General features: G+C 42.4%; 1 long non-coding RNA gene across 1 annotated transcript; it reads right to left on the reverse strand.

Annotated features, from left to right (window-relative positions):
• Positions 1-6,519: 6,519 nt before the first annotated feature.
• Positions 6,520-7,852, reverse strand: LOC123729693 (uncharacterized). Its single transcript, XR_006761385.1, has 2 exons — positions 7,563-7,852; positions 6,520-7,298 (listed from the first exon to the last, which is right to left on the reverse strand). It is a non-coding gene; the product is annotated as an uncharacterized lncRNA (long non-coding RNA).
• Positions 7,853-8,820: the final 968 nt, after the last annotated feature.

Consider the following 8,820-nt stretch of genomic DNA (forward strand, 5'->3'; position numbering starts at 1 on the left):
TTCATAATATAAAATTAAAATGTTTTGTCTCGTGCCGAATACAACAAGCCCTTAACCAACAATGCAGAGTTTATTTTAGAGTACGTAAGTAAATATTTGCTAAAAAAACCAAATAATAACAAGGCTATATACAGGGGGTACTGGCTAGTTGAGGTAATTGAGATAATATGTACATATAGGTAGGAGTAAAGTGACTATGCAAAGATAATAACAGCGAGTAGCAGTAGTGTAAAAAAAAAGGTAATTGCAAATAGTCCAGGTAGCCATTTGATTAACTGTTTAGCAGTCTTATGGCTTGGGGGTAGAAACTGTTAAGGAGCCTTTTGGACCTAGACTGGGCACTTATAGTGCGGTAGCAGAGAGAACAGTCTATGACTTGGGTGGCTGGAGTCTGACAATTTTTAGGGCCTTCCTCTGACACCGCCTGGTTTAGAGGTCCTGGATGACAGAAAGCTTGGCCCCAGTGATGTACTGGGCCGTAAGCACTACCAATGTTCCCTAAAAAAAAAAAATTGTCACTGAGCAATTTCACATTTGCTGAGCGCAAACTTCAACATTGTGAAAATTCTGTGCATCTTCAATGTAGGCCTACATTCCATGAGACTTTTGAAGAAAAGCAAAACATGCAGTGCTTGTCATTAACCTGTTTATGCACTTGTCCTTCAAAAAAGGAGATGACTGAAAATGTTGCGTTGTTTGATTTTTTATTTTACCTTTATTTAACCAGGTAGGCCAGTTGAGAACAAGTTCTCATTTACAACTGCGACCTGGCCAAGATAAAGCAAAGCAGTGCGACAAAAACAACAGAGTTACAAACAAACGTACAGTCAATAAAACAATAGAAAAATCTATGTACAGTGTGTGCAAATGTAGAAGAGTAGTGAGGTAAGGCAATAAATAGGCCATAGAGGCGAAATAATTACAATTTAGCATTAACACTGGAGTGATAGATGTGCAGATGATGATGTGCAAGTAGAGATACTGGGGTGCAAAAGCGCAAGAAGATAAATAACAATATGGGGATGAGGTAGTTGGGTGTGCTATTTACAGATTGGCTGTGTACAGGTACAGTGATCGGTAAGCTGCTCTGACAGCTGATGCTTAAAGTTAGAGGGAGAGATATAAGACTCCAGCTTCAGTGATTTTTGCGATTCATTCCAGTCATTGGCAGCAGAGAACTGGAAGGAAAGGCGGCCAAAGGAAGTGTTGGCTTTGAGAATGACCAGTGAAATACACCTGCTGGAGCGCGTGCTACGGGTGGGTGTTGCTATGGTGACCAGTGAGCTGAGATGAGGCGGGGCTTTACCTAGCAAAGACTTATAGATGACCTGGAGCCAGTGGGTTTGGTGACAAATCTGTAGCGAGGGCCAGCCAACGAGAGCATACAGTTCACAGTAGTGGGTAGTATATGGGGCTTTGGTGACAAAACGGATGGCACTGTGATACACTACATCTAGTTTGCTGAGTAGAGTGTTGGAGGCTATTTTGTAAATGACATCGCCGAAGTCAAGGATCAGTAGGATAGTCCGTTTTACGAGGGTATGTTTTGCAGCATGAGTGAAGGAGGATTTGTTGCGAAATAGGAAGCCAATTCTAGATTTCATTTTGGATTGGAGATGCTTAAAACTTGTTAGGGACAGATGTTCCGCTAGCGGAACGCCTCACCAATATCCAATGGTATAGCGTGGCACGAAATACAAATACCTCAAAAATGCTATAACTTCAATTTCTCAAACATGACTATTTTACACCATTTTAAAAAGACAAGACTCTATCTAACCACATTGTCCAATTTCAAAAAGGCTTTACAGCGAAAGCAAAACATTAGATTGTCAGGAGAGTACCCTCCCAAAAATAATCACACAGCCATTTTCAAAGCAAGCAAGCATATGTCACAAAAACCAAAACCACAGCTAAATGCAGCACTAACCTTTGATGATCTTCATCAGATGACACTCCTAGGACATTATGTTATACAATACATGCATGTTTTGTTCAATCAAGTTCATATTTATATCAAAAACCAGCTTTTTACATTAGCATGTGATGTTCAGAACTAGCATACCCACCGCAAACTTCCGGTGAATTTACTAAATTACTCACGATAAACGTTGACAAAAAACATAACAATTGTTTTAAGAATTATAGATACAGAACTCCTTTATGCAATCGCGGTGTCAGATTTTAAAATAGCTTTTCGGTGAAAGCAAATTTTGCAATATTCTGAGTACATAGCCCGGCCATCATGGCTAGCTAATTTGACACCCACCAAGTTTGGCCCTCACCAAACTCAGATTTACTATAAGAAAAATTGGATTACCTTTGCTGTTCTTCGTCAGAATGCACTCCCAGGACTTCTACTTCAACAACAAATGTTGTTTTGGTTCGAAATAATCCATAGTTATATTGAAATAGCTCCGTTTTGTTCAAGCGTTGAGGTCACTAGCCGAAGGGTGACGCGCGGGCGCATTTCGTGACAAAAATATTACATTACTGTACTTTCGAAGCATGTCAAACGCTGTTTAAAATCAATTTTTATGCTATTTTTCTCGTTAAATAGCGATAATATTCCAACCGGGCGACGTTGTATTCATTCAAACACTGAAAGAAAAACATAGAGTCGTCTCGTGCACGCGCGCTCCAGTGTCATTGTTCTCAGCAGGACCACTCACAAAAACTCCTGCTGTTTTTCGCCCAGAGACTGGAGAGCTCTCATTCCACTTTCTGGCGCCTTCTGAGAGCCAATGGAAGCCTTAGAAAATGTCACGTTACAGCAGAGATACTGTATTTTTGATAGAGATGCCCTAGAAGGAGAACAAATTGTCAGACAGGGCACTTCCTGTATAGAATCTTCTCAGGTTTTGGCCTGCCATATGAGTTCTGTTATACTCACAGACACCATTCAAACAGTTTTAGAAACTTTACAGTGTTTTCTATCCAAATCGTTTTTTATCCGGCCGTGAAAATACTGCCCCCTATCCCAAACAGGTTAATGTGAGTCTGGAAGGAGAGTTTACAGTCTAACCAGACACCTAGGTATTTGTAGTTGTCCACATATTCTAAGTCAGAATCGTCCAGAGTAGTGATGCTAGTCGGGTGGACAGGTGCGGGCAGCAATCGGTTGAAGAGCATGCATTTAGTTTTACTAGCATTTAAAAGCAGTTGGAGGCCACGGAAGGAGTGTTGTATGGCTTTGAAGCTCGTTTGGTGGTTTGTTAACACAGTGTCCAAAGAAGGGCCAGATGTATACAGAATGGTGTCGTCTGCGTAGAGGTGGATCAGAGAATCACCAGCAGCAAGAGTGACATCATTGATGTATACAGAGAAAATAGTCAGCCCGAGAATTGAACCCTGTGGCACCCCCATAGAGACTGCCAGAGGTCTGGACAACAGGCCCTCCGATGTGACACACTGAACTTTGTCTTAGAAGTAGTTGGTGAACCAGGCGTGGCAGTCATTTGAGAAACCAGGGCTATTGACTCTGCCGATAAGAATGCGGTGATTGACAGAGTCGAAAGCCTTGGCCAGGTCGATGAAGACGGCTGCACAGTATTGTCTTATCGATGGCGGTTATGATATCGTTTAGGACCTTGAGCGAGGCTGAGGTGCACCCATGACCAGCTTGGAAACCAGATTGCATAGTGGAGAAGGTACGGTGGGATTCGAAATGGTCGGTGATCTGTTTGTTAACTTGGCTTTCGAAGATTTTTAGAAAGGCAGGGCAGGATGGATATAGGTGTATAACAGTTTGGGTCTAGAGTGTCACCCCCTTTGAAGAGAGGGATGACCGCGGCAGCTTTCCAATCTTTGGGGATCTCAGACGATATGAAAGAGGTTGAACAGTCTAGTAATAGGGGTTGCAACAATTTCGGCGGATAATTTCAGAAAGAGAGGGTCCAGATTGTCTAGCCCAGCTGATTTGTAGGGATCCAGATGTTGCAGCTCTTTCAGAATATCAACTGTCTGGATTTGGGTGAAGGAGAAGCAGAGGGGAGGGGGGCAAGTTGCTGCAGGGGGTGCAGAGCTGATGGCCGGGTAGGGGTAGCCAGGTGGAAAGCACCGCCACCCGTAGAAAAATGCTTATTGAAATTATCGATTATCGTAGATGTATCGGTGGTGACAGTGTTTCCTAGCCTCAGTGCAGTGGGCAGCTGGGAGGAGCTGCTCTTATTCTCCGTGGACTTTACAGTGTCACAAAACCTTTTTGAATTAGTGCTACAGGATGCAAATTTCTGTTTGAAAAAGCTAGCCTTAGATTTCCTAACTGACTGTGTATATTGGTTCCTGACTTCCCTGAAAAGTTGCATATCGCGGGGGCTATTTGATGCTAATGCATAATGCCACAGGATGTTTTTGTGCTGGTCAAGGGCAGTCAAGTCTGGGGTGAACCAGGGACTATATCTGTTCTTAGTTCTACATTTTTTGAATGGGGCATGCTTATTTAAGATGGTGAGGAAAGCACTTTTAAAAGAGAAACCAGGCATCCTCTACTGACAGGATGAGGTCAATATCCTTCCAGGATACCCGGGCCAGGTCGATTAGAAAGGCCTGCTCGCTGAAGTGTTTTAGGGAGCGTTTGACAGTGATGAGGGGTGGTCGTTTGACCGCGGACCCATTACGGACACAGGTAATGAGACAGTGATCGCTGAGATCCTGGTTGAAGACAGCAGAGGTGTATTTTGAGGGCAAGTTGGTCAGGATGATATCTAAGAGGGTGCCCATGGTTATGGATTTAGGGTTGTACCTGGTAGGTTCCTTGATAATTTGTGTGAGATTGAGGGTATTTAGCTTAGATTGCAGGAAGGCTGGGGTGTTAAGCATATCCCACTTTAGGTCACCTAACAGTACGAGCGCTGAAGATAGATGGGGGGCAATCAATTCACATATGGTGTACAGGGCACAGCTGGGGGCTGAGGGGGATCTATAACAAGCGGCAATGGTGAGAGACTTGTTTCTGGAAAGGTGGATTTTTAAAAGTAGAAGCTCAAATTGTTTGGGCACAGACCTGGATAGTATGACAGAACTCTGCAGGTTCTCTCTGCAGTAGATTGCAACTCCGCCCCCTTTGGCAGTTCTATCTTGTTGGAAAATGTTGTAGTTGGGGATGGAAATTTCAGGATTTTTGATGGCCTTCCTAAGCCAAGATTCAGACATGGCTAGAACATCTGGGTTGGCGGAGTGTGCTAAAGCACTGAATAAAACAAACTTAGGGAGGAGGCTTCTAATGTTAACATGCATGAAACCAAGGCTTTTACGGTTTCAGAAGTCAACAAATGAGAGTGCCTGGGGAATGGGAGTGGTGCTGGGGGCTGCAGGGCCTGGGTTAACCTCTAAATCACCATAGGAACAGAGGAGGGGTAGGATAAGGGTACGGCTAAAGGCTATAAGAACTGGTTGTCTAGTGCGTTTGGAACAGAGTGAGTAAAAGGAGAAGATTTCTGGGCGTGGAAGAATATATTCAAGGCATAATGTACAGACAAGGGAATCGTAGGATGTGAGTACAGTGGAGGTAAACCTAGGCATTGAGTGACGATGAGAGAGGTTTTGTCTCTAGAGGCACCAGTTAAGGTCATAGCATGTGTGGTGGGTGGAACAAAAGGGCTATCGAAGGCATATTGGGCAGGGCTGGGGGCTCTACAGTGAAATAAGACAATCACTAACCAAAACAGCAATAGACAAGGCATATTGACATTAGGGAGAGGCATGTGTAGCCGAGTGATCATAGAGTCCAATGACTAGCAATAGATGAGTCAGGGAGCCGATTCAGTAGTCGCTGCTACGCTAGGCGAGCTGCAGACACGGCGATTCAGATAGCTAGCGGGCCGGGGCTAGCAGATGGGCCTCTGGCGACGTCGCAACGGAAGAGCCTGTTGAAACCACCTCGGACGTTTACGTCGGCAGACCAGTCGTGATGGATTGGCTGGGCTCCGTGTAGCATATTACACAAATAAATGTTTCTGTACACTGGATGCAGTCAGTCTAAATATTTTGATTTAATTTTGTTAAGACACTCCAGGACCGGGCTTACACATTGTGGATGCATACTTTTTTCATCTTTCTATCTGTAAAATACTAAAGAAAGGTACATAAAATGATTTTTTTCAGAAGTAAATGTAATGTAGAATAAGATTGACAACATATCAACAATTCCCTATGGATAAGTATGGAGAATAATTCTAAGGATAGCCATGCAAATTTGATGAATGCAGATGCTTCTGAGGCTTAGAAAAATGTGTTGGCATATGGGAAAAGTCTGACTTTCGGGAAATAACAGTTAAAGACAAGGACAGTGAATTTAGACAACCAAACGTCAAACACGTTTAGACCCAATCACCATCTCTTCGAAATAAGTTAATACATATATAGTCTAATATTCTCTATGAAATGGGATTGTAAATGATGTGTGATTCATTGTAGTGAGCTTTGAAATTACAGATGTATGTCCATTTAAAAGTGGTTATAATTTATGACATTTTGATGATGGTGGCATGATAAACTAATGACAATTAACATTTATCATCATTTTAACTTTTTATTTTTTAATAATAATATTAATGGACCAACATACTAAAAAATCTCAAAATAGATAAGAACATGCAAAAAGGTCATTTTAGCCTCTGGCCTTAATCAGTATTTTTAAGGACACCAACTGCTGTGTGAACAATAACGACAGAACTGCTGGAGCGGTAGTACAGCGTGTTGGAGTAGATAAGAGACTGCTTTGTCATCTGGTTGGATGGAGGGAGGACAACATGCGATGTAACAGTTGACCCCAACTGCTTCCAAACAGTAGGCTACTGCATAGCAGTTGAAAGAGGGTTAATAAAACAAACAATAATAAATACTTTTGGATTAAACAAATTAACCAAATTATATTCCTGCCATTTTACATTCATCTTTGTGTGTCAATTAACCTGATTATAGACTTTCCCTAGCTCTTGATCATGACTCTGTTCCATTGCCTTACACATGTCTTTTGTTAAGCAATATGATCATATCAGCGATAAATAATTTTTGTTAAATTGATACTCACCTTTGTAGGGGTAGGGCTAGTGTTCCCACACGGCCATATATCCATGTTACAGCTCGTGTTTATGGAAGACCGAGGCTGCGTTTCAAACTCATAAAAGACACACACTCCTCCACTTACCCTCGCCTTATGCACTTGAGGGAATCCCCGCGGCCATCTTTGTCGTTGGTCCAAATGATTAGCCAATCAAGGAAAGTTGACAACGTAAGCCCCTCAGCCCTCATTTTTGATCGAGTTTGCGAGTGTACAATTATGTTCACTCCGGGGCCTGAAAAGCCCCATAATTCAATTTGCGATTATTGTACATCCGCTAAGTCAGGCAAAATGTAAAACAATCATTACTATGGAGAAGTCAGCATGCAAGTGTAAGTAGAAACGAATGTAAACAAGTTAGAAATTATGCTACTAATGCACATGACGGCTCAAACACATAAAAGTAATGATGTCTTTGTTTGGTTGGCTTTTGGAAACGTTAGCTTGCGCATATAACTTTCCTTGACATCACACTTATACATTGTAATTTTCGATTTACCTGATATACTAGGATGGCTAACATTCGATGTCTGCGGAGGGAGGCGTTGTCTTCTAGCCAAGATATGAAATGCAATCATAATTGACTGTAGCGCATATAAGGCACACATAACAGTTCCATGATGACAGAAAACATATCCTTGGTATGAACGAGTGATAGCCTAGCATGCTCCGGGCAATAGTGGTCCATTTAAAATCAATGAATTCTTCCCTCGCCCTGCAAGTTCAACTCATCAGACGCCATGATACGTCATCAGAAGTGTCCACTTAATTTGAGGGTTGAGGGGATAGGGTGTGTCTTTTAAGTGTTTGGACCGCATTCCCAGAGGGACCACCTTTGCTAATTAGCTACCTAGCATGCTCCGAACCCCTGTGCGTAACGGAAGAAGGCCTTGACAACGGTGCTGTCACTGAAAAATACAGTATGCTGCAACTGTGTTAAAGCCGGGTAAAACCATGTACAGTAAGTGTATATTTTGCACTTGTGAAATTATTTTCATGTGGTATGAAATACTAGAACCGTATCGCAATTGAGAATCGATTCATGTGTAGCTGGAGTATTTGGCTGTTTTGGCTGTCAGAGCCAGTCTACCTATGAAAATAACATAAAAGGAAGGTTGGGCTAGACTTTCCCATAGCCCGTCATCGACTACAGTTTGGCCATGATAGAACTAACAAGTGTATGAATTGCCTGTCTTTTCACGGTGAACGGCTGCCACCTTGTGGTATTTCTTAGTAGCATGAGTTGGTAGTGATACATCTGCAAACTGCACAAAATGTTTGCAAAGGGTTCAAACCGATTCATGATTGATCTGGCAATGTGGTTCGGAGGCTCCGTACAGAGGGTTTGACTCAATTGCGGAGCCTCCACAGGCTTGCAGATGCCAAATCAAGCTCCATACCGCATCATTGTGTACGAGTTTATTTCTGCTTGATCCGAAAATTTGGTCGGAGGCGCCGTATGGATGGTGTGACGCAATCGCGGAGCCTCAAATTGAGCTTTGTACCGCATCGCTTTTCGCCTCTCAAATTTTGTAAGAGCCAATTTCTGTTTGATTTGAACATGCTGCCGGATGTGCCATTTGGATGGTGTGACGCCATTGCATTGCATAGTCTCATCATTCATTTTCAAAGAAACAAGTAGGCATATCAGAATTCAAATATGTGGTTACACTGGAAAAATTGTGAAGAAGTGGAATAATAAAATACGTTTGGGGAATAACAGTAGTGTTCTTGCTGACAAGAAAATAAATTACCCT

Source organism: Salmo salar, chromosome ssa22 (genome assembly GCF_905237065.1).
Source record: "Salmo salar chromosome ssa22, Ssal_v3.1, whole genome shotgun sequence".
In the NCBI taxonomy this organism is placed as follows: Eukaryota; Metazoa; Chordata; class Actinopteri; order Salmoniformes; family Salmonidae; genus Salmo; species Salmo salar.